The sequence below is a fragment of the Ammospiza nelsoni genome, chromosome 18 (genome assembly GCF_027579445.1).
Source record: "Ammospiza nelsoni isolate bAmmNel1 chromosome 18, bAmmNel1.pri, whole genome shotgun sequence".
In the NCBI taxonomy this organism is placed as follows: domain Eukaryota; kingdom Metazoa; phylum Chordata; class Aves; order Passeriformes; family Passerellidae; genus Ammospiza; species Ammospiza nelsoni.
The window spans coordinates 7,145,007-7,172,677 of record NC_080650.1 but is presented as its reverse complement, the minus strand read 5'-3'; the positions used below and the strand labels follow the sequence as shown (position 1 = coordinate 7,172,677).

General features: G+C 37.8%; 1 protein-coding gene across 1 annotated transcript in view; it reads right to left on the bottom strand.

The window, feature by feature from the left end:
* ARVCF (ARVCF delta catenin family member) overlaps positions 1 to 27,671 on the bottom strand; it is a 247,197-nt gene that overhangs the window by 208,182 nt on the left and 11,344 nt on the right. The window contains exon 3 of the mRNA XM_059485486.1: positions 24,633 to 24,697. The gene's annotated coding sequence lies outside the window, so the exon portion shown is untranslated. The remainder of the gene's footprint in view (positions 1 to 24,632; positions 24,698 to 27,671) is intronic.

The window sequence follows — 27,671 nt, the reverse complement described above, 5'->3', positions numbered from 1 at the left end:
ACTATACCAAGAGAAAGCAATTTAAACTACCTAAGGCAAAAATATGCTATACATTTATTTATCATGTTATTATCAAGGAAAAAAAAACTTTAAATTTTAAATTGGTAACTCAAGGTACTAAATTTAAGAATATTAATCCACTTTTGAACAGCAGCCTTTCAGAGACTGTGATAAGGGGAGACAGGCACACAATTGCTGCCTAACAATAGTAAAAAGGAACTACAGCTTTAGGACAGAATACAGAGGCTATATTTTGAATTCAAACTCAGAACACGTAAGCTGCCCTTTGAACCCTGCCAATCTCAACACCACTGTTGCTGTATCAAATTCCAACAGAAAATTATAGTAAAAATATTTTTATCATATACCACTTCCACAGACAAGGATTGCCAGTATCTAGAAACTTACATCCATAAAATCTTTAAAATATTATTAAAGCCATCACTGCTATCCCTTTTCATATTTCTCTCCTGTTTAAAAAAAGTGTCATTAAAGACTCATACAGTAAAAATGAAATGTGCAATACTGCAGGAAATCAATAGAGGAGCGAGGGGTAGAATACAAACCTCTTGCCTCTGAACTCACTAGACCATGGCTCTGATTTCAGCAAGTAATGCTGTGCACTCCCAGTGAGTCACTAAGCTTTAAATGAAAACCCCAAACGTTTGTAGAACCCTCGGGCAGCCCAGCCCCTGCACAGCACGTTCCAAGGCTCCAGGAGCAGTCTGACAATGCATTCGAGGAACAGAAGTAGAACAGGATGCACACACACTTCAGGAATAAAAGGGTGGCCTGAACACAGGAAAATTGCAAAGCTCACAATGCCTGGACAGCAGCTCAGTCATGGCAAGGGGATGCCCATCAGTGTGATGCCAGACAGGGCCCAGCTCTGCCCCAAGACCCACAGCAGTGCTTATGGATACCAAGAGTTGTCTGCCCAGCCCTCATTTCCTAAACACACCATCTGAAACCCTCCCAGTCATCTCTCCCTGTCTGGAAGCCCCCACACCATCAGCCTCAGCAGTTTCAGGGGCACGGGGGCTCAGAACCTGTTCTCAGTCCCTGCTAAGCCATGGTAGCCAGAAGCTGCCAGCCCTTCAGTGCATGTGAACAGGCAGGTTCACAAAGCAGATGCAAGAGCCCACCTTGCTTCTCAGTAAAAATTCTAACTCTGTAAAGTCTTTAGTTATCACTAGTCCAAAAAACCATTTAAAAGCTCTTAAATCAGAACTTTCATCAGGCTTAATGACTGCAGTAACTCCTTCCTGAATTACCTCTTCACTGAGACAAATCAGACTTTATCTAGTTTTAGAAGTTCTGCTGATAACTTTCACTTACAACTGCCCAAGGTACGACATGTTAATTGGGTATCATTCAGAAGACAAAAGTTTAAAACACCTTGAATACATAGCACTAGGTGGACATTATAATGAAAAGCTGGACAGGCAGCTGTTCCTTTTCTCCCAGTCTACTACAGGATGAGTACTGTTACACAGCAAATATATAAAATCTAAGTGCATCATAAAATCTAAATGTCTGCTCCAACAAAGCCTTTCCTGTAAGAGGATTTTAGCTGACCATATGAAAGTGGCAAAGACTGCAGAAGGCATGAAACTAGATAAAACTCTTGAAACGAGATAAAACCTACCATGCTACACATCAGTTTACACCAAAGTAAGTAAACTGGAATCTCAAGGTAGATACAGCTTGATTATATCTTCAAACAATTTAAATTAACAAATTCTATAACTTATCACATCTTGGGCATTTGTGATAACCCTGAAGCTTCAGCTTTTCTGTTAGGTACCATTGACACAGACCAAGGGTTGTTTAGAATGGAACTGCAGTACAATGTCTGTTCACCAATCTGGCTTCTTCTCTTTTTCCTTTCAGAATAACAAGAGAGAAAGTCCAGGACCAAATAACAAAGTTCTGGTGAGATTTTCTGCATTTGGGTTATTTCCTTCCTTTTGTAAATTTACTTTAAGCACATGTAAGAGAGATTAATGGTGCATCAGTAATAATATTTTGTTTTTCCATGTGATTAACCCCAATTATCTTTCTTTGGACAATAAGTTGCATTACCCACAAAAAGCAGAACCTTGAAACTCAAGGCAGACATTGTATTACTGTCACTTCTTCAGAAAAATCTATACTAGCATCAGAAAAGGGCCATTGTTTTCTGAGATGGGGGAAGAGGAGAAAAGCAAGAGGAGGACTGATCAAACAGCAAAGAGCACCCAAGAATAAAGAATATTCTCTGAGAAAAATTAACTACACACAGCACTGGTATCACATTGGGTTGGAGGGGGATATTGTGGTTGAAAACTAAATAATTTCCTCAAGTTTTAGAGCAAGAAAGAATGATTATTCCCTGAAATCTGAGGATTATTCTCCCTAAGAAACTGTCAATTAGCATAACTTTGAGCCCAGCAAAACTCTTCTTGACTACCAGCTGTAACTATGGCAACAAGATCCAGGAACCTACAATAAATATGATACAGTGTCAATAACCCAGACTTTTGCATGTAAATAGATAAAGCACAAGGAAGACAGAAGACCATTTCCAATAGTTTGGATTCAATTTTTAGATCTCTTAAACGCTAGGAATGTTAGCAAATTCCAACGACTAACAAAATTAGGAGAAAACCAAAAGAAATCATCTCTCATGGCAGAACTATTTAGAGTTTAAGAAAGAATAAGACCACATTTGTGGATTTTTGCGATTAAAGCTGTGAAGTTCTATAAACAGATCTTATCTCTACTAAAGTTCTGTAAATAGGTTTGAAATTGTTTCAGAACACCTACTCCTTTAATAAATGACATTTTTCTAGTGGAATTAAGTCAATTTTAAAAATAAAGAGAACGGAATTTTCTTATTTGGCTACATCTCCCAGTGCATCTGGAACGTATGGTATTTTCATATATGGGAACATTAAGTCAGAGCTCTATACAACCACACTTACAACTGTGAATCACTACTTAAACACAAAATGAAGTTCTCTCCCCCATTCAGCACAGTATGGGAACTCCATGGAAAAGCAGAAGACTCTTCCTTCCGCCCACTTAGAAATCACTGATAGGTGGCACAACAAATACATCATCCAGAAGATATCAGTATCCCAGAAAATATAAAAGATGATGGCTCCCTATCACCTAAAGCCTCTCATCTCTGAAAACTAAACCAACATACTATAAGTGCACAAGTCATTCAAAGTGTTAGCAAAAAGTTACACCCTATACCAGGAAACAGAATAATGTTGTGGGATTCAATACAGGGACACGTGAGAAACATTATTTCCATGTGAGGGAAAACTTACGAGGAAACTGGAGTGAAGTGAATCAGGAGAAGAGTCTTACAGAAAAGTGAAAATGGAAGACAAAAATTCAAGAAAAAAAAGGGATTGAGGATGGAATGACAAATCCTAGACAAGATGCAGACATGACACCAGGGAAATGAAGGTTCAATACAAACAGGAGTGCAGTGAGCTGCAAAGCTATGAAGTCACTGCCCACTGAAAGGATCCTAATCCCAACACCATTTCTGCCTCCCTGTATCTCCTTCCACTCATGCCTAGCTATGAATAGCTTACTCCTTCCTATCCCAATATAAATAGCTCGAAGCCACAGCACTAAATCCCAGCAAGAGCCTGAGACACATGCTGGCCTGGGGTACTGAATGAAGCAAACAAAGATGATTCCATCTCTGTATCGATGGGTCTTCAGGAGGGCAGACAGTCTCTTTTTACCCTCTTGGACTGCAAGGATTTGCTAAAGCCCTTCTGCATTCACTAACATACTAAAAGGAGCCATTAAAGTTGTGTTATTATCTCAAATTAATTGCTGCACTATTCCCTTAAGTCAAATATTCCTTTAGGGTATGAACTGCTTGATGCAAGACTAAGCATGCAGAACACACTGTCTTAATACCAGCTATTGATGAGGCATATTTTAAGAGACAGCATAAAAGGTGCTAAAAATTATTTTAAATTATAATTTAAAAACTCCTTTCACTGAGAGCCTTATATTAGATCTGAAAAATCCCACATTTGTTCAAATATATATTGTTTATAATTTTTACATTTCTTGCTATTCAGTGACCTATTTTCTTATAATGAAACAGATCAGCCATTACTGAAAGCACATTTGTACTCATGTTCGGCTCATTTGTGTCGGCTCTGCAGCCACGACATCCTGGACCATGCCCTCATCAGATCCCAGCCTGAGGGGCTTCAGTTTCACACCACACTCAGACACACATTCACAATGTTGCCTTGGGAATTCAGGTGTCCTTCCCCCCTCTAGGCTGTAGCACTGAGCCATCCCACACAGCCAATGCTCGAAATTCCAGTCCCCAAAGATCCCACTGCACAAACAACAAACACACACCACCCCCTAAAACAATAACACACAACTAACAAAAAAAGCCCCAACAGCAACACCAGCCCCCAACCCCACATCTGAGCTAAAATACCCTGCTTAAAACTACTGAGAGAAAAGTTAAGTGAAGACATTACACTATTTCATTTTATGTCCTAACTCAGGCAGTGTGAATAATTGATTTCTCAGTTCAGCAGATTGAACTGAATTTGAAATATCTCCTTTTCTTGCTCAAACCCTCTCAAAATTTCATTTTGACATGACATATTCCATTTCAGACTTGCAACAAAAGCTGTGAAATGAAGGCCAGATTCACAAAAAAGATGAGAAAGAGGAGCTCCCCTTGATGGCAAAGCTCTGGGGGGCTCCTCCTTCTGTGCCTGTGACTGGGAGTAGCAGCCAAGCCAAGGCAGCAGCTCCCTCGTGGTGACAGGAGCTGTCCCTGTGCTCCTGCTGTCAAACATGAGCAGCACTGAAAGAAGAGACAGCTTTTTGGGGACACTGCCCAATGGGTTAGACTAGATGTACCACAAAACTGAGCACTCAGAGTGACCCCTTTCCAGTGATGGGACCAAAGCACAGCTACATTCCCAGCAAGCAGCAAGACAACCTTCTGAACTCAAGTCTCCTGACACACAAAACTCTTCTGGAGCTAACTCAAACAGAAAATTGCAAACAAGCTGGGACATTTTAAATATCCTGGAAGAAAGCAAGAGAAAAGAAACTGAGAGTGCCTGGGCCAGCAATCCCTGCAGTAAGCACCTGCCTGAGATGGAAGAGGGATGATTTACAGCCTCTGTGCTGAACTGGGTTTCCCACTCCCCAGGCCCTGATCAGCAGATGTTGGGATGAAGGGCAAAGGATGCCACATTTTCTCTGGTTTGTAAATCTCAGTATGTTTATAGATGAACCTATTTTTTTCACAAATAGTTAATACCAGAACATTCCCTGCATTCTTGTACAGCAGTAACAATCCCACATATTAAGTATCATTCCTGCCCAGCACTTTGCTTGAGGATGAAGCATTCACCTCCACAGGAATGAGAGCTATAAAGCCAGGTCCTGTGTTTTTAGCCATGCTGCACTTTGCAGGAAGAAATGAAAAAGCAGGAATAGTCAGTTCTCATATGGAGGAGGAAAAAGGAACTAAGATAAAACACAAACATGAGAACAGTAATTCAAAACTTTCTGCTTTGCCCAGACGCTAAGGCAGGTGACAGCTGACAGGGCAGCTGAGAAACGCCAGGCTAGATTAAAACATCAGAGTTATGATGTATTTTAAACTTGTTCAAAGGACTCCTGAGCTCTCCCACAACTTCTTGAATCTATTTTTGTTATTAAATGACTAATCATATTAAAGGGAAGAAAGAAAGAGCACATTTCATTAAAGGATTGCTGAATGAGTGGAAATACCCACTGGAGTCCCTAAAAATACCTGAATGTTTATATACTCATAATCTTGAACTGCAGGAGATGTGCTCCAGACATATCTTTTTGATACAATAACTTAAATAACATCTTTGTTCCTCATAAGACAAATGATTCATCCAAGGTCACAAACAGGTGATGTCTCTTGACACCAGATTACACTTGTGACAGTTCACGTGTCTGAACTTAAAGGTGAACTCTGCCTCAGAACAAGGAGCTGCAGGGTTACCAAGAGACAAGAAAGGGATTGTCACTGACTGATGGTCTCTGGCTCCAGGCATCAGAAGCATTTTTACATCCTTCTCTTAAAGTGCCTCAAGTCCCACATCCCAACCCTGCCACCTTTCACTCAATATATGCTGCTTGTCATCACATCTAACCTCTGTAGCACAGCACAAGTCTGTTAAAAACAATTAATTAAGTTTTTGAGAACTTGGAATTAATGCAGATCCTTTTTCCCAGTATATATGGAGACAAGATGCTTCTAATGAGGAATAACTGCAAAACCAAAACTGTTCCACACTTGTTCTGGGTTTTTATTCACAATGCTGAAGTTGATTACCTACACCCTAAAACAGTTCAGACACAGAATGTAGTTTTCCTTTATTAATTGCTACTTCTCCTTAATTTCTAAAGGAACTCCTTCAACAGCCTACTACATAGCTTACGAACACTGAAGAGAAGTATTATCAGGTTTTGCCAAATTAGATACTGAATTTATTAATAATTTACTGGAACTTTCAGCAGCATAGTTAAAAATAGCTCTCCTGTCAGATCTTAATCCACATCAGATGCTGTAGTAATTATCCTTAGAATCTAAATCTTTATAATAAAACCAAAACAACCAGACTGAGCAGAAGCTAATACCAAATTTTAACCTTTTAAAGTTTTCTCAGTTTCATGCAAATCCCTGCCTCTATATTGAAGGCCACTGGAACAGAGCTAGTTAATTAGAGATACTAGTAAAATTAGAAGAGTATCCATGCAAAAAGTGAGGAAAAAGAGGAATCTCTAAGCCCCTCTTTCCACATGAAGGATTTTAAATCATGTTCCTTGCTTTCTTTATAATCCCTCCAGTTGCCTTTTTTTTCTCTCTACACTGCCCCCACCTAAATACAATCACTATGGAAAATAAGCTCATTACAGTGCACCATGGGTAAGCAACTGCAGTCAGAAATGAATCAATTGATCCAAAGGTCCTTATTAGTGGCTGCCAGTTGCAACATGAGGGAAGTATGATGACATTCCCTACAGGCAGTGACATACACTGAGAAGAAATACAGATTTGTCTTGAGGAGTTTATGTTACAGATAATGATTTTCCTCATCTTCCAGCCCATCTTGCCAGGAATCTCAGCTACAACATATTAATTTCAATTGCTGTGGTTATATTACACTAGATTATTTTTTTTTCTACATTAAAGTTAGTTACACAAGGAATGTGGTTGAGGACTTTGTGATCATGAAAGAGGCAAATTCATCAATATCTATACACCGCCTTCTCTCCAGGAAGTGTTAACACATTTACTTCCTATTTTAAGTTATTTTACTTTGCCTACAGAGACGAAGCTGACAAGCAGCCTCTTTTCATTTCTTCCTATTTAATTTTGTCAAAGAATCTGTACATGACTCAGCTGAAGTCAATAGAAGGACACAATTAATATGATTTTGTCTCAAGTTTGTCATAGGAGATTTATGCTGCCATAACAGAGATTTATGCACTAATAAAACTGCACTATTATTAAACTTTCTACAGTGTATCAGTAACACAGATGACAGAAGTCATCTATGCAGGAAAAGCCAAAGCTGCTATACAAACATTTGTAGATGATGAGCATTAACACAATTTTAATTACTTTTAAATAATCTGTTTCCATGCAGCATCCTGTGCAAATTGAGTAAAATCTTGACCTTCACTTCTTAAAGTATGGTCAGTACACTCACTTTGTTATGTAATTAATAATTTCTTTCCATGAAAACTATTCTTTTGTACTCTTCAAAATGCTCTAACAGACTTTCTGTATTTATACTTATATCCCAAAAAATTCCAAAGAGGTTCACAAACCACATTTTCAGTACATCTTTACATACCTTCTCCCATTTAAAATATTTGCTATTTCAGACCTTACTGAACTGAAATAAAATAGAAGTACAAGGAGAGGTAACAAACCATTAAAAAGAAAAGCTTTTAAGGTAAGTTTAATAGGCATCTCCAGAGCTCTTAAAATCACCCCTGTACACAGGTCATCTCACAAACTCACATAATTCACTGTATGTAACAAAATCCAGCCCCAAATTAGTATTAAAGATCACATTTGACCAAAGCATATTCTACTCCAACAACACGATTATATGTCAAATGTACTTGTTTGTCTGTCTTCCTCATGCTGCTGTTAGAGCAGCAAACCAGCAGCCCTGCTTTGTAAGGAACCTTATCAAGCCAAAGAAAACACATGCTTTAGTAAGATAACAGCTCATGGAATCTTTAATAAATATATTGCAGAGACACAGAAAACAAAATCAAATTACTGCCCTAAACATCCTCTGATCCCAAGTTCAGATAGTGATTTTTGTGACATTAAGATCCATTAAGACCAAAGCACTTTTTGATCTCACATAGTTGGTCTCTAGAATTAGCAAAAAGGAGACTGCAAACCAGAAAGGGACAAATGTCAGGGGAAAGGGAGATCATATTTAAAATTCCTTCCATTCCACTGGTATAGCAACCCAGTGCTCAGAAATTGTTTAGCCTCTGAAAGAGTTATAACCAAGATTCCCAAAAGGATTAAGAGAAATGGGAGGCGAGCCAGCAAACTGAAGCTTTAGGTATCAAACATTCTCTTCAATAACTCACAAGGCATGAAATTGGCTCATATTATTTGGCTGAGGTCCAAACTAAGTCTAATTTGTCAAATCCAGAGAGAAGCAAAACAATGTGTACAGAAGTGACACATGTAATGCATATACTTCATAGACTTCAGGATTAAAATACCTAATTGCTTTCTTGGGAAAACACATTCAACACCAAGCTAGTGAGCCTTTTATTTTCAGGTAGGCATGCAATTTGCTTTCTTTCCAGAGCTCTGTGTTAGACATGATGTTCTCTCCTTCCCACTTCATGTTTCAAGCCAAATGCATAATGCTGCATGTCCACTAATTTCCATAAAAATCCCATCTACAGAAAGCACAAAGTAACAGACACTAAAAGAATGAATTCTTTTCACTTCATCATTTTATCTGATTGTACTACAGCACATAAATCCAGCTCATGTATGAGCCAACACCTGTATTGAGACTAAGCTTGCTTCCTGTGTGTCCTTAGCTTCTCCCAGGGGCACCCTGCTTTTAGGGACTGATAAAACCATCAACTTTTCAGGGAGGAAATAACAGCAGGGAAAGCACTTAAGACTAAATATGGCACTTAGTGAGCCAGCTGTGATATGTGGAAACAGGCAATGCCATCTTTGTAGTGTTTCCAGAAAGTGCTGTTACCAGCTACTGTAAACCCAGTCCTATTCCATGGCAAAATGGCTTCCTACTCTGAACAGTGTAAAAAGTGGAAAATGGCCTGGGATATCTTATGTACTGCTAAAATTGCAAACTGAAAGGCTGGTTCCTACACCTAGTTTTAAAATTTTATCGAGACTGGTGGGAAAACCATTTCTGATTATTGTGCAGTACTAACACTAGTCGTAATATTCATACACATGTATTACCTTTACACATAAAATGAAGAGCTAGCAAAAATATGCTCCCCTAAAAGAAACATCACTGACAGTTTAGAAGACAAGTATCAATTCATCACTCTAGGGAAAAAACCTGGCCTAACTTCTTTTTCAAAAATATTAACTTTACAATAGAGCTAACAGTTCCTTAATTTCAAAGTTAAGATCTAGAATCCTTCACAAAACAACTGCCACACTCCCCTTGCATTCTGTTTAGCATGCAGACTGTACTTGCCATTATTTGTAGAACAGACATTTATGTTATTCCAACCACAAAGTACTTCTGGTGCAAACAAACTTTAATATCCCCCTCAAACTGCTATAGAAAAAAAAAAATGATTAAGACATAGGCTATACTGCTGAACTAAGGGAGGGCTGAGAAAAACCTTTCATAGAGCAGTGTCAGTTTTCCTAGTACACCAGGCAGCATCCAGAGCAACTCCAGAGAAGAGGAGTGCCCATGTGGTCTGCCAGCTCCACTGGAGAAACTGCTGTGGATCCCACTCATCCATTGCCAGACTACAGGCTGATCACATTGACACAGCAAGCCTAGGGAACAAAAGGCATTCCCAGAAAAATATCATTTTACTGTAAAAGATGCTATGAAAAGAATGAACCCACTCTCGACCCACTCCTTTCATGCTCTACAGGGGTCTTGAGCAACACTGGTGGCAAAACCAGGATAAAATCTGGCCAGCAAATATTTTTAGTCTGCAACACACAAATTAGACCAAAATCAATACTAGAGGCACTGTCAGATACACTTCATTTATAAAGAATCACATGCAAATGTTTTCTTTTTCTTTAACACTGCTTGCCTATGGTTTTTTAAAATTCAAATTACAGCATTACAATATGACAATGGCAAGAATATGTCAGGATACTGGGACTTGTAAAAGCGAATCTCTTTGCATTTCTGCATGAAAAAAAATTACTGCAATTTCCCCCAACATCTAAGTTCTTCACTTCACCTGTTTTCTTAAATACTACACAAGTTATCTGAAGAAAACTAAAGCCCACTGCTACCATAAAACTAATCAGGGTATATTTTCTCATTTGCTACCAGGTAAGGGAATTCTTCTTTGTGTGATGATTATCTTGAGTGCCTGTTTAATCTCTTTCCCAATGCTTTTTGGCAGAAATCCTTACAGATGGAAGACACAGAGAACACATAAGAAAAACATCTATTTTTAAGTGCAACCACTTATTCCTTAAACAATCTATCTACCAATTTTAAATTAAATACAAGAAGATCCCATAATAAACTTATGAAAGGAAATCAGATTTCATCAATTGGTCCAAAGCAGCTCTATTCCAGCCTTGCCTTGATTTGTTTTTTACTCTGTAGTATTTGTGGATATAAACTCCACCTGCAGGTTGAACTTATCCTGTTACAAAACTACAAATAATGACTGCAAACCAATGAACTTAACTCATGTGTTTGAAATTAACTTGCATTAATTGCATTCTGCTCAGGAATACCTGCAGGACCAATGAAATTAAACAGCACCTTAATGAGTTATCAGCCTCTACCAATCTTTTCAGCCCTGACAAGTTCAGCCCAAACTGAACAGATTAATGAACTTCTAGTGGGGCCCCAGATCAAGACTATGATTTCGGATTGCAGGATTACTCACTTTCTACACTGTAAATAGGTGGGGATGGGTGGCTGTACCAAAAGAAAAGTGAGTGTGTGGGAAAAAAACCCTTTTCTCACCTGTTCCTTAAAATGTAAGAGAATAAAGTACTGAGATTTAGGAGAGTTAGGGCTGTGACACTGGAAGGGGCTGATGACAGTGATGCAATTGGAACTGGAACAAAGAATAAAAATAATTCATGAAAATGTAGCAAAGTAAAAATAAAAAGAATAAAAAGTTACTACCTGGAGTTGTAACTGTTAAAAAGAAGTGTGACAATGTGGCTTGATAATTCTCAGATTACTGGATTCTTTATCTCTTGGGTTCTGTATCTTTCTCCTTCAACTGCCAGCCCTTCCCAGCAGTTCTTCTTCCTGACCTCACAATCCATGAATAAAACACAGTTTCAGTCTTGCACCCTGTCATCCATTCATCACTCTGCTAAGGCCCTTAGCTGGCTCCGCTTCCCAATTTATGCATCATAAAATTCTGTACACGTTTAACAGAGCAGCAATTTATAAATAGCTTTTATTATACAAGGCAGGCTCGATGCTTAAACAGGAGGCCAGAGATATTGGCACTTAAACTTTTCCATTCTGCTGTTCCCCCCACTTTCTCACAATTAGCCATCCTCAAAGAACGTTAATGGTGATTTGTAATTATCTTTTCTCTTTGATAAGGCTGCTTCTTCAGTAGTGGCAAATACATCCTTTTCATACATGAAATATCAGAGAAATGAAGAGACCAGGCAGTCATCTCCTCACAGTCACACATCAGCCACAGAACCATCTGTAAACAACAAAGCAGGAATGTTTCAGTGACAGACTGAACCCAAGCAGTGCCCCTGAAACACCAGGTGAAGCAAAGGATTAGGGTATGGATTTCACATCTAGAAACCACTTTGGTGTACCAAAAGATGACAGCCTTCTCACATCAACTATTATGGCTTCTTGCCAGAATCAATCCAAGCCTGCCACTTTCTGCACACCTGAGGGGAATAACGCAAAAAAAAAAAAAAAGGGGCTGTCACTGAGGAGAATGGCCAGTGCTGCAGTATGCTGGAACTGACACCCCCAGAAACAGGTTAACTCTACAAATTTGTGTTAGAGAGGTTACACAGCTTCAAGGATCTACAGGGTAGAGGCCACAAGCAAGTAGCTCTCTTTCCCTTGATTAATGTTATGCACTGATGGAATACCCTAAAATAGCTGAGTAATGAAGGAGGTTGTATGCTAATGTCTCTCCTTTAAAAGATCTTCCTAACAACCTCTTCCTCTCCTGGCTTGGTTCACTCTCTAACTTACCCGGTTTTGTGCAGCTATTGATACACTAGAGACAAATCTTCCCCACAGCACAACAAGCTGCAATGATGTTTTCTTTAAAATTAATCCAAAATCGAGGTTCTATAGTGAATTTAAGTAAATTATGGGGAAATATTATTAAGAAAGGTAAGAACTCAAAATACTTGCTACTCAATTACCACCTTCAATGCTACCTGAAAATATTAAAGAAAATTATTACTGCTGAGCACTTCAAGACCAGCTAAAGACACCCACTGATACGAAAAGTTGACCCTGCACTTATGTATTTAAATCTTTTTAAGGTTCATAGCTCCCCATCCCTCCTTGAGGTATGATCTGACACAGCCAAGAGGGAAGGCTGTTTAGAGCTCTAATAGCACAGAAACCCATTTGCAATTGCTCTTTTCATTTGTCCTCTACAAATCAGTCAAGGACCCAAGCTCTTGAAGAAATACTGTTAAATTGAACTCTGGTATTGCTACAATTGCTCAGCTGCAAGGCTGCACGTGGAAATAATACCCAAGGACTAAGAAACTTCACAGCATCCCATAAAAGGCTGATAAAGAAGAGAAAAATGTGCAGAGAGCCTCAGAATGATTTGTGCTCAGCATGTGCTGAGCCTGTCTTCACCCTGGGCTGGTGGGGAGAGCTGGGGATGCTCCACCAACCTCCCAGGCCCCATTCTCTATTGCAGTGCCCTTGCCTTGCCCACTCCTGTGTCAGTGTGTGCAGCAGGAATGGCACTGCCCAGCAAAGAGCACCAGGCACAGCTCAGCAGCAGCACAGGGGACCCAGCGCTGGGGAAGCAGCAAGAGAGAAAGCTACTGTGAGCATCATCTCCCAAAATTCATTCTCTCTTCTTCAGTAGAGATAAGGAAAAGGTGGCAGGGAAGACAAGGTCAAGCATCATCATGTTCCATTAAAGCTATCATTGATGAGAGCTCAAACTCTACAGCTCTAAAATGAGCAGCTATTCGTGATGTTCATTTTGGTGGAAATCAGGACAATTTTACCCATCAGAGAAAGCTTTTCTAAATCAAATAAAGAGGGACAAAACACAAACACTAATTATTTTTAGGAGGAAATTTGTTACATTTAAATACATAAATCACCATGGTTGTAATAGAAAATGACTGGGCTTAGCAACTCTTTTCTAATCAGTTCCAAACTTTAGAGTGCAGATGTGCAATTCTTTCAATGAAGAGGTCACACATTCCAAAAAGGCACAGAATAATATTATTATATAGTCCTACATTACTTCAAAGCTTCGTCCCAATTTCTGTGTGATTGGCAGCACACAGTGAACAAGCTGATGCATCTGTAGTTTATTGCATTTATCAAGCTTTTGAAAATGCTCCATTAGGTCCTCATCTATGAGGAGCACAAGTCTTTAAATATTCCAATTTATTTTTTGAGTGTTCGAATTCTTTCAGGACATGTGAGAGAGGCATGTGTTTATTACTGGTCTGTTCTAGTCATTATTATTGCACCCACTAAAATAAATATTTTTAACTACCCAGCAATACCTTTTGTAAAGGAGAGCACCTCAAGCACTTGACAAGTAATTAATAAGTCTTGTTATACAGAGATAATATTTTTCTCAAAAGAGATGAAATAATTTAGGAGAATTTGTATACAACAGGATTAACATGGAGCTGTTACAGCTGCTGTATCCCAAAATCTCTGTGCACTTGATAACCACCTATAACCACCTACATTGTGTTTACTTATTATTTTGTAAATGTCTAGTTCCATTTCAGAGTAATACTCTATGCATGAGACAGCCTCATTAGAAACATTACACTGTAACTGATAAAAACCAAAGGAGATAAAGTCCAAAATTCAGATTCCAGCAGGCAAGAAAGCAATAGCTGAAATTAATTCCTTACTGAAGTCCTATGACTTGAACAGAATGCAAAGTGCAGCAATTATATTCAAATATGATGAATACCATAATTAGGACTTCAGAGATAAGTGGAAATATTTTGAGAAGCAGTAGTTCAACTAAAGCCGTATTTTAAAAAGGAAGTGCTAGACTTTACTTACTATAGAACAATTGGGGGATTAACAATACTTGTATTTGTAATTGTTTATGTCTAAAATGTGCTCTTTTGGAGTCAGAAAAATAACACTCCTTGTTGAACATGCTGCCATTAACACCTGCTCCTATAAAGACATCAAACTTTTCTCTCTGAAGTGGGGAGGAAGTACCCAAGTGCTTGCAGGGACACCTCATTTTTCCTCAAAGACCTGTAAAGATGAGGTCTTCAATACCTGATAGTAACTTTAAAAATATCAATGAACAAGCAATGAAATCTTTCCAGGTAATATAACTGTTGTTGAGGTTATTAGAAGAGGGAATGTAGGCAGTTATTCTGCAAGTTTAAAAAATAACGTAGTTTTTACAAATTTTGATGGGGAGATTGATCATCTATAAACTAAAGCCTTTCCTCACATAATTTTCTTTTTTAAGATAAGAAAATGATTGCAGGAGAATGACACTTTATCTTTACAAGTTACAAGACCAAAAAGTCACAAGAAGCTGGAGTGATTTTCAGCTAATGTGGTACTTCTGAATGCAAGATTAACAACAGGTATTTCTGAATTTCTGAGTTCATTAGCTTTGTTTTCAAGTCACTTCACTGTGCACTAGTACAGAATTTCACAGCAGTCATAATTTGAAGGCTGTTTATAACAACTAGCAGGAAATTCTATATCAATATCTGTCACTTTAAGCAGGGAGGACAGAATTCTCCAGTAATCTTTACTAAGTATTTCTACCAAAACAAAAGAAGATAAGAAACCTTATTCCAAGAAGTTTAGAATTTAGTAGCCAGCTTGCAAGTCTATGTGTTTGAAACTGGCAGAGATGGTAATTCTTCTATTTAAGCCAAAGCAGAAACTAATCACATGTATCTTCCTGCCAGTATGCAGACTTTGATTTCAAAGGCTGCCCTATAAGGAGTATTCTGAAATTTGTGACAAGAACACAGCTTAGAAAGACAGAACAGAAGAAAAATGAGTGCAGAGAGAGAAATACGGATACGTAGATTTGTCGTACAGCTCTTTGAAGGAGATGATAAACACAAGCTTGAGAAAAACGCTGAAGAAAAGACTGTCAGCAGTGGGACAAGAAAATCACGTAAACATTATGTTGGTAGAGCAAGAAAAGAAATGTAAAGGACTTTCCAAGAGACCAGGGACAGAAAGGTATGAAGTATGGACACAACAAATTATGATTCTGCAATCAAGAGGAGAGTTTGCATTACAGAAATAAATATGAAGCACTACCAGAAAGCAAAGAGCATGTGGGTGTTAGAAGAAAAGACAAAAGCACAATGTTATACAACTGCAACAACAAAACCCACAAATGTATAAGCCCACATAAAACCTCATGGATCCTAATTAGACTGAACAGGGCTGACCCACAGTCCTATTTTCTTTCATATATTCAGCCAACAAACTGCAGAGAATTCCAGCAGCCAGAATTGACAGTGACATTTTAAGTCAATGAGAATCTATTTTACTCTTCCTCCCACAACACAAATGAATAGTAGTGCTAATGAAATTCCACTCCTATTAGAAATTGACAAAACACAATCCTGCATTTATCCCTTCCAGCAAAATCTGCCTTTTAAGAAACTCAAACTATTCTGAAACACCCTGTGGTCACAAAATACAAAACAAAATGCCACCCGCTTCTGCACTGCCCTTCTTCCAATTAACTTGACTTTAGCAGACCAAGATAAATTTTTATCTACTGTATTTTATACCTATGGTTTTGAAGGAATCATATTAACATTTACCATTTTAGTCACAGACTTTAATACAGTCTGGTTATTAATTCACATTTGATCAACTCTTTCTGACAGAGGATCGGCTTCTATTCATTACATCAAAATAACTTGCTTATAGACAGAAAAAATCCCAACCCATATGCACTGTTTTCCAGTGCCATCTTCTTCAAATGCCAAGGAATTACATGGCATACAGAAATAAAAATAATTGATTGGATTTTGGACCAAGGTGCAAAATGTAATCTCTGCATGTTATTATTCAGAAAAAAGAAAATTGAAACAATATTCTTATTCCTTCATTTTAAATGAGTTCTCAGAAAGGCCAGATAACCTTTTCCTATTTAATTGTGGTATACTAGTAAAGAAGCCCTTTGGATCTCTCAATGAGAACTGTACAGAGAAATAATTCTGTGTTTCAGGCAAAAATAGCTGTAATATTAATCGATCAGGAGAGTAGAGTGGAAAATAAATTAAAAAAAAAGAGAACAGTGTTATGCTGTGAGCTGCCTGTTCTCAGAAGTTAATCAGGGTGGGAAGCTCTCAATATAACACCCCAAAAGCACTGGATGATGCAGCAATGCTCTCTCCTCATGTGGTGCTATACAGAAAAAAGGAAGGCAAGAGTTTTCATAGTTAAACTGAGCTGCCAGACAGTCCATTAGCCATTAGCAAGTGTGAAAAATTCCATGGCATATTTGTGTCTGCTTGACAAATTCCATTGTGAGTGAAGACCTTTTTTCCACAGGCTCTAAGTTTGTGTGTAACTCTTTCCTTCCAGCCCAGAAATATCATGCACAGCACTGAGTACAGGCAGTAGTTTTAGCTCAGCCCGAGAGTTGCCTAACACAGTATGAACATGCAAGCTCTCCTATATTAAGAGAATTCATCTTCCAGTGGGATCACAGACAGTAAAGAAATGCAGAATGGTATCTTCAAAATCCCATGAATTTTCTTATTTAGTTTCCTTCACTGTAGCTTTGATACCACCTGAATGCTGTATTGCAAATGTCATCACTTACAATAAAAATAAACAGCTATTTTAGCCATTTTGTAACTCCAGACTTGTACTCTAGCCCTTACTTCCACCATCATCCACCATTCAAAGCCTTTCAAATTTCATTCCAGAATTTGCCTTTAGAACCTCAAGTATCAATGCCTCTAATAGTCTTCTTCTAGCCTTAAGTACAGTCTTCTTCAGCCTTTTAGTACTTAAAAACTGGATCTACAATATCTCACCTAGTGCCTTGTCAAGTGTATTATCCCACAACTCTGCTTGACCTGAAATTCTGACTTTCCACTGAAATGGCATAAATAACAGCAACTCTTTACCATACAATATTTATATAGTAAAGGAAATAGTACAAAAATTCTATCTCAAATACAAAGCTAGGATCTAATTCAGATCTTCTGTAAAGTCTAATGGGAAAAATTACTTCCATGATGTTATTTTCAATTAAATGTCCTGCTGTGCCAAAATAGCATGACTATTTCTGAATTCCAAACAGCAAAGACTGCCATGAAAAGCCAGTGAAGCTTTGTGTCAATTACAAACTCATCAGCAAAGACCATGCTTGTATGTGCTTAGTACTACACCACAGGTATACTGACTGCAATCCAGCAGTTCCAAGGTCAACAGAGATCCCCATTCCACAGAAAATCATTCCAGAAACATACCACAGATATCTTAACCAATGCTTACAGCTTTTAATTACTGGTAGTGGCTAGTACAGAACACCATTCCAGTATTCCTGCCTTCCAGAAAGTCTAGACTCTCCAGTTGCTGTTAAAGAGAGCAATTTGCAAGTTCTGGCATAGCAAGATCCATTATGTTAAAATTTTAAATAGGATTTTTACTGACCTTCAACTTCAGCAATTGGAGAAGAAACATCAGCCAGTGAAAGACATAAGTCAAAGGATGAGTGGTATATACATTTCCACCAGCTGGCAGAAAGGTTTACACAGCAGCAGTATGCTTCTACAGTGGTTTAAGTCTGGAATAAATCCAATAAATCAGTAGAATTTTTTTTCTCAAGCTATAAGAATAATACAAAGCAGCATTATCCTTCAATGTCACTGGCACACAAAGGGTACTACAGAAAGTCTGGTTTTGATGAGGCTGCACCCCTCCAGGTCTGGGGCCATAGCATTAATCTAACTGATCTAACTGATGTTTACTTACTTATGTGTTTTTTAATTAACACCTGAATGCTACCAACATGCACATCAGCTTCCTAAAAATGTAAGTAATAAGCTTAAATTACTAAATGCAGAAACATCTAAATGACAGTGTTAATTAGGTCCAGTACTCAGCAAAGTGTTTTTCAGTTGGATATTTATTTGAAATTAAAACGTGTTCTAAAGCAGCACTCCAAGGAAAGAACTGTTTTCACCACCAATGAGGTGCTACAACATGGAACTTGTTCATGTTTCTCCAGAACTCATGGTGGAAAACCACGATAAAAATGCCAAAAAAAGCCTCCATTGTCTATAAATAGCAAGAACGAACCACTGTTCTCCACTACATCAACAACTAGAGAATTTCCAAGTATAGACACCACACTTCCAACCTCACTTGAGGACTTTTCCACACCTTGCACTCCAGGCTTTCATATGGTGCCACTTTGGGTTCATAATCAATCAGTGGCTTTTATCAACTACAGTACCTGAAAGTTTAGCTTTCAAGTCCCAAACAGTGAAAGCTCAAAATTTCATGGAACAGGATAAACTGCATCATCTCTACTGCAGGACTGCTGAAGAGACATGGAGAGACTGGTTCACTGGTTAGCAAGCACTAACATTCTACAGTCCTTTCACAAAACTTAGTTGCAACATTGAAATGTCTGCTTTCTCTCCCTTCTGACCTTGATGACATGTGTGACAAGGCTGTTTTCAAACATACTTCTAAACTCAGCTCCATAAAAAAACCTTTTTGAAAGATATAATACTGCATTAACACATGCTGGAAAGCATTTAATCTTTGTGCTGCCCCCTGTACCTATAAATACCCTGAGAGTGATGTGCAACTATCAAACACACCAACTTTCTCCAAGAATGCTGAAAATTTTCTTTGTCACTAAACGAAGTGTAACATTTTTGTGCCAAAATATCATCCTATACATGTATATAGAAAAACATGAAAAAAACTCCCAGCAAATATTTTCACAAATCCTAGTGCCAAGAGAAGAAATGCTCAAAACAAGAAGTACTGCAATCCATTACAGCATTATGAAGTCAATCTTCTGTCAGCTGTCAGTTCAGATTCTGTACAGATATCCCTCTTAAGGAGAAGAAACACTTCAGGAAAGCAAAAGAATTGCCATACAATAAGCTACAATTCAATTAAAAGAAAGAACATGCTGAAGATAATGCCAACAAAAGGATATGATAATGATCATTTTAATGTGATAAATATGCCCTCATACCCCCAATCAAAAATGCCCTGGGTCCATCTTGGCAGTGGTAGGGAGCAGTGGCAAGAAACAAAGTCTTCTTTTCTACTGATGTGGGCGATCTGAAGCTACAACAATTACTGGAATTCAGGAAGGAGAGGAGGAACAAGTGATGCTTTAAGCTGCTGAGACAGATCAGGGCATGTTTCCCTTCTGTTCCTGACTGCACCATTCCAGGGAAACTATCCCTGCCAGAACTCTCATGGAACAACACATCTCTGCAGTTGTTCATGCATAACCCTCCAGATGGAGGAAAAATTCAGCTTTAAATCTAAAATGCAAAGGGGACTGTTTTATTAGAGTCCAAATGCTCTTGACATCACTATGTAGGTATTTTACAACCTATCTCAAAATTCAGTGAAGTCATAAGGTTTTTAACAGGAAAACCCTTTATTTTTAGTTGTGCAAGATAAAGTCTCACAAAATTCTTCCTGACAATTTCCAACACATTTCTACAGCACAGTTGCAAGTCAGTTTCAGAAGAGTTGTTCTATGTACATCCCTGTTGAAGCCCAGCACCAATTTTTACACCATATAAAGCAAATAAAAAAGGCATGAAAGTTTATGATGGAAGACTAATACTGAAAGTACAAAAAAATCAAGAAAGTAGCTCAAAGCCAAAAAAAAAAATTTGTCTGTCCTCTTGTATGAAGTATATTTTTTAACTCTTGAAGGAAAACTTAAAAAACAGTCACCATGGGATAGTGCAGCAGCTAAACTGGTTGCATTTCAATTCCATCTGTATCTGGTCTGTGAAGATGTTTCTGGCTCATTAAGGAGCAGGGATTGTAACATTTTTGTAAGATAATGCTTTCTATCTTTTGTTTAATTATTTCACCATCCAAGTTTCCTTCATCTGCTTGGAAATGCCCTTAATGAACCTAAATAAAAGGAGAAAATTTGCCTAATATTTATGTCTTGTCAATTCTATAGAGATGTTGCTGTAAGAAGTGTCAATCAAGAGATTGGGTCCTAAAGTTTTATTCACTGTAGTTTTACTAGACCATGCCCATCTTATTCCATCTTGCCAGAGATGTCTCTACAAACACTGAATGAATATTAAGAAGGCCTACCATGACTCCTGCTTTGCAAGTACAGACTAAATTCTAAACTTGTTATCTCCTCATTGGATCCATATGGGGAAATTTGGTATGGCATCTGGGAATATGTCAGCAAAGATAAGACAGAGGAGCTGCACTGCACGTTTGACCAGAACACAAACACTGGCAGCTGGATCTCAAGGATCAGAAGTTAATATTTGTTTTCAATACTAATGTGAGCAGAGAGGAACAGCTCCATTGATAGGTCTGCATTAGCATGTTTCCACATGCATATCCCAAATACAGATTATCAGTCCTTTGAGTCCAGAAAAGCATCCCGGGTTTGAATACTAATGCATCTCAGATGAAGCAGGTTTTCCCCAAGCCATGAAGCAGAAAGCAGGGCAGCACACAACGATGGATCATACAGACTTCTAAGGCCAACCTCAGCCAGGCAATTCAATGAAATTCTTCTTCGGAGAGGTTAAGAATTTTGCAAACATTTAGTAGACATCCTAAAAAAAATCTTCCTGTTGCAGTAATCAGTATTTCAGGAGTTCTGATGCTCCCTAAACTGTAATTTAATAAATCTATGCATATTGTAAATGAGAATCCAATGTACTTTTTACAGCTATTCAACACCACCAAAGGCACTATCATGGTGTGGATAACAATGAAGGCAAAAGTAGGACTCAGCACAATGATCATTAACTAATGATAATCATGTAGAGGTAAATTGTCAGGCACACAACACAGAGTCATCAGACTTAGTTTGTAAACCATGTCATGCAGAGACAAAAGTAAAACTTCCCATTTGAGATAAATAGACTTGGCATCAGATAAACCAGATAAAAATAATCTCCAAGAACCACAGACAAAAAATCCCTAATTAACATCTACATATAATGTACAATATATGGAGGGGAAATACCATTCTAAAATTATTTAGTTCAGATTTGTTTGTGCTGCAAATGCTTATAAAACAAAATGCTAACTTGGGGTAATTTGAGTATTTGGGTCATAACTTGTGCTTCCCATATGTGACAGACTCTAATATGCTCAAGTCTTAATTTAATAAACTTATCTACAGACAGTGTTTTTAAGAAATAGCTTACTTGCAAGAAATATCAAGCTTATTAAGTAAGAGTTTGATTAATGTATAGTAATCCATCAATTAAGATTAATTCATCACTCTTGATCATTCCAGAAAATATGTTAGAAACCCAAAATAAGCAGCCATAAATTCACAAGCAATGAATTAGGGAAAGAAAATTAATTACAATGAAAAAAAAATGTTCTTAACAGCTTAAAAACACCCATTCTGGATGGCTGAGGTCTGAAATCTGGCAGCCTGGACACATTTCAAATCAAGTCAACTCCATTTTGTATACTGCAAGCAAAACTGACCATTTAAATCACACAACTACAGTTCTGGAAATGACTATTTAGTATTAATTTCTGAAAAGGCATTTATTTTTGATGTTTAAGAAATCTTTTTTGGGCAGCCATGGGATAGAAGCTCTTATGCCAAGTTCACTTGCAATAGCATCTTCATAGAAGGGCTTAAAAAATTCTTTTGACAGTTACTGCATAGCAAACATAGCATCTCACATTTTGAAATGTTCACCTCTGTAGAAAAAAGCTTTTTCTTAACTGACATCTGTGAAATGCCGCTAATAATAATTAACTTTCAATGGAAAGTTGAGAACTAACACACAGTTTTGAAAACTCCATGTATTCAGATGACACTTGCTCTCCAATGCAGATTCCCTGTTTACATGACCATTAATACCTGAAAGGATTCATCCTGCAGCACTCCCTGCCCTGTGAGAGGCATTCAGCTTGCTCAAATCTACTCCCACAGCCAATATAATAAAACACACTGGAGGATATAATCAAAACTAGTTTTGTTCTACGACTTCCAGAGCTGCAGGTATTAAAAAACCCAATATGCTGGCACAACAGAAATGGTTACAACTTCTTTCTCCTACTTAGGAAATACCTTTTTTTTTTCCATAAACAAGCAGTACAATAGTTACTTAGTTTTCATGTAACCCTAACTAAAGCAGACTATTATAAGTGGTTTTTGAAAGAAAAGTCTTCACATTCAGACAGTATAATGTTACTCCCACTGAAAGCCACAGAAATGCTACTGCTGACCTCAGTGGGAGTAAGAGCAGTTCCAAACAGCTCCAACTTTCCAGATTTTCCACCACAATGTCTATTGCACAGAAATGCAATCCAATCTCATCATTAAAAGCCACAAACCAATAACCAATCAAAATAAACCTAAAATTGCTTTATAAGTTAGCAGTTTCAGTCAATGAGTTGCACTTGTAAAGAAAATGACTAGCATTCTTTAGGGCTGACAAGCAATAAATTGAAAGCACCATCATTCTGAAAATGTATGGCTCTCCTGATTAAGGGTGACATGCTCTTTAAAAGGAACACAGAGAATACCTCACTTCTGAAACAAGAAATCAGTCTTAGACATGAACTCTGTAACAAAGCCCTTTGGTAATGATAGGACAATTAGTACTGTTTGAATCTTCAGTGTATAAAAAGCAGCAAGATTTTCAAAGCTATACATTCCTTACCTTCACAAATATACTGCAGAATAAAAATAGATACATGTTTGTCATGTCTCTACAAACAGCATTTCATTTGATTGCCTTATACCTTTTTACCTCATTTTAAGCAAGTAGTGAGGCTGTGTGATGAAAGATAACACCAACTGTTCCTATTACTTTATTCCCTTTCACCCCTAAAATTATTTTCTTTTGCTCTAAATAGTTTACTGAAATACGAATTTCACCTCAGGCTGACTATTATGGTGAAAAATCCCCTAAGGAATCTCCCACCTCTTTTATACTGCTTAGGATATTCAGAAGCAATAGTTTTCAGTTCTGTTGTACTGTGTAAACTGTATTCCCATCTTTTACCCAAAAGTCTACTTTCCCTTAAACAAATTTAAAAGAAGACTAATAAAAAGAAATTAAAGCTTTTAGAAGTTTGAATTATTTGATCATTTTTATTCATTTAGCAAGTACAGCCATCTTCTAGTTTTAGTCATTTAAAAGATCAGGGATTTTTTAATTATGTTCCTTTATACCAATGTAAATTACTTTTCCTTGTGTAAGGAAGCTTCTGCCTGGTCAGGTCTCAGGAATAACTTCTAAGATCAGTGAAAGTCACACAAATTAATAAATTGCTTGCTCTTTGCCTACATTGACTGTGCTGTTCTGCCACAGGCCCTTCTCCTCTCAGGGAGGCTCTGGGGCAGCAAGGCCCACACCCCATCATGCTGAGGTAACACGGTTCAGAACTGGGCAACATCCCCTGGCACAGATTTCTGCACAGACAGCTCTGGGAACAACCCCAAATGCAACCTGTCTGTACAGCTGAACACAAACCTGAGGGGCTGAGAAGGGGCAGTCAGGAGGTGGGAAGTCAGTTCACCTCTTCTCTAAACACCAGGCAGTAGCAGAACAAAACAGCTTGACAAGGCCCATTTATAGTGTTGTGGAAGCTTTATTATTAGCTACATTATATGCAGTTGATTATTTTACATTTTGATTATAACAAACATTTGTTTTTATTTGGTGATTTGATATTCCAAGCAGGTTTATTGCATATTTTAGCCATACTCAGTTCAAAAGTCCTTCTATTTGAGAGGAAGGTCACTACAGGCTATTACTATAAAAAGAATTTAGTCTTATCATTTTATTGTTGCCTAACGAACGTCAACTGTGAGACTGCTACTTTTTAAATCTATTTACTGTCCCAGACAATTTTGCTTTCTAGATTTCATACACACAAACACATGTAATAATGAAAGAGATATAAACAGATATAAGAAATTTTGCCAACTCTTACCACCCTTTCAGGCGATTGTTAGGCCCCTCCCTTGTTCATAAAGCACAACTCAGTTATGGATATCCCTGGAAAACATAAGAGGCAGATCAAACTCTGAATAAACTCTGGAACTAGGGTGACTAAAGGCTTGTTGACCTGAGGAATGAGACAACTTCCCATACAGTTCACAGCCCAAACACCTGCCAAAACTGCACTGCCATCCCTAGTTCAAAACAGCTGAATTCAAGGCTTTCATCCATCTCTAGAGTTCCCAAAATCAAAGTTCAAGGCTGAAATGTCTATCTGCTTTGAGTGCTCCAGTATGTGGCAAAGTTTCTACTGACAGCTTTGGGCCATGAACTCCAAAAATTATTTGTGATTGGAATAAATATATAAATCAATTGATCAATAAATGTCCAAGTGTAGCTGTAGCACTACAATGCCAAAGCACCACTGGCCATTGACTCTTCTACTGCTGCCTACACTGGATTTCTGGGACAGTCACATGAAACAAGGATTCACAGCAGTGATTTCAGTAATCAATCTCACAAATAATTAGGGGTTATTTTACTGGGGGAGGTTACTGCTCTGGATGAAGAGTACTCCCACACAAGACCACACCTGAACCCAGTAACACCAGACAAAACACTCTCATCCACAAAGGATGTATGTGAACTCAGTGGGAAAAACAGATTCTTATATCTGAGAAACTGATTTTTAAGTGATCTAAAAGATATGAACTAAACTACCTGCAGACTGTTTTCATGAAGGAAGACTTTGGGGTTTGTCCCCCAATTCCTTTAGGCAAGTCAGCATTTGACTGCCTCCCAGAAATCTGTATTTTCTCCTCAGGTGTCATCATCTTCCAAACTAAATTTAACGTTTCATTTCATAATTTACAAGTTGTAAGACAACACTATGTCTCAATACAGTAATTCCAGGGCCTTCAGGATGACACAATGAAAATCTAGCTAATTACTAACAGGATGCTTTATTTATCTTCAACTCTGATAAGTAAATGCTTTTAAGTGCTGCAGAACAAAGGAGAAACCATATAACAAACATGAAATACACAAACAAGTCGAGCACGTACACGGAAATTCAGTTTGTCACAAAATAAAATTCATTAAAAGGGTCACGTTGTTCCAGAAACAGTACTGAAGGAGATGGTCTAATCATAAAAAACATCTTGAATCAGTGCAAATCCAACCTCAGGCATGAATTTTTCTCAAAAGTTTCATTTTTATTAGCAATTCAGACTTTGTTTGATGAGCAACTGAATCCAGAGGTCAGAAGCAAAATCTTGCCAATGTCTGCCCTTCTAAAAAACCCTTTTTCCAAGAAAAAAATGAACACACAATTTCTTCTAAACCTAAAGAAACACAGTTACAGTAATCATCAGAAATAATATTAAACAGATATCGGTAGGGTAATACTACGTATTTAAAAATGCCACTAATAGCTTGACAAAATTTTAAAGCATAGCAACAAATCCTAAACTGCATTTCTAAATTTATTTTTAACTGAATATGTCTATCTTGTATGAGCCATTTTAAAAGCTTCTACTCTTAAAACAAGTGGAAAACTATGGTCTGTCAAAAAAAAAAAGTAAATAATCAGTGAATTTCTTCATGATGATGTAAGCTTAAGGTATCACCTGAGCTACAAATCTGGATACCCTGCTACGTACACATGCCTCTAAGACCTAAGAAGAGTTCAGGAAGAAATTATAATTATCCATAACTTACATTTATGTATGTTGTAATTTTTTCTCTTTTATGAGAAACTGTTCAAAAAGGGTGTTTGACATTCTGGTAATTTACATTTGATTAAAAATTCATCTCTTTCCAGCATCTGAAAATGTTCATGGGAAGAGAAATTCAAGTGTACTGTGAAAATTTTTGATGAGAACAATCTCCTAATATTAAAACAGATCCCTAACTTTTTACAATGTCATATTCTAAAAATTGCAAGGGGTGAGGATTCAATGTGATTTTGGATATCTCTGTGCACAGCTGACTAAAACATTAGTTAAGTCAAGCAGCAGAGCAAGAGAACAAGCTTTCCAGCCTTAACTTTTTAAACAAGGTTATGAGTGCAGTCTGCCAAACTCCAGGTCCCACAAGGTCTGAGCTTCTCAGGAACCAAGCCAACCTTGAAACTACCGTAGTAGTACAAGTGCAGCAGTATTTTGAACTTAGATCAGTATCATGGCTTAACACACAACAGCAAGCAGAGAAGAAATGATGGAAGTAGAGTCTGTCAAGAGCCTGAACAAGCTTCATTCTGCCAGACGAGAACTAACGAGTTTACACTGTGACTGAGGAAGGAGTCTCGTAATAGTTTCTTATAAATATTCAATAGACCCACCATGGCAGCAGCTCCAAACAGAGGGAAGGGTGAAGGTCTCTTAAAGAGCAGCTCAAAGCCTAAAGCAGCCAATTCTGACTGGAACCTTATGCTGAACCAATGCCAGCTGACAAGGGCATCACCTTCTATTGATGCTGAAAATGATGACTTGGTTCAAAAATTGTTTCGTTTTGCTGCCAGAAATTTAACAGCTCAGGCTTTGTCCCCATGAGATGAGTAAAACATGCTCATTAGGTAACCTGCTTCCAGAGAGACAGGATTTTAAACAAAGGCTAAGCACCTTTATTCTAATATTACAAATATGTCTTCAAGGTGCTTTAATGCAGCCCAGTTGTTGAGGTGCAAACTGAGCACAGCTCTCCCAGTCCCAAACTGCCACAGGACATGTTCTCCACAGGAACACAGCTCTGATGGAAGTTACAGGTAACACGAAAATATGTCCACAAAAGCACTGAGCAGACATACAGCTCAATACATGATCACAGCAATTCTGAGGCTCTTCAAAAGTGTGCACAAATAAAAGCAAATTTTCACTTTGTTCATCCAGTCTAGCCAGCAGGACAATTAAGAATTATTTTAGCAACTTCTTTCAGCTTGTCCAAAATATTTACTGCACATTGTTTTCATCTTCCTAGTTACAGACATGCCAATGTCAGACAATATCTGTTACAATCAATTTGGATTTTCTAT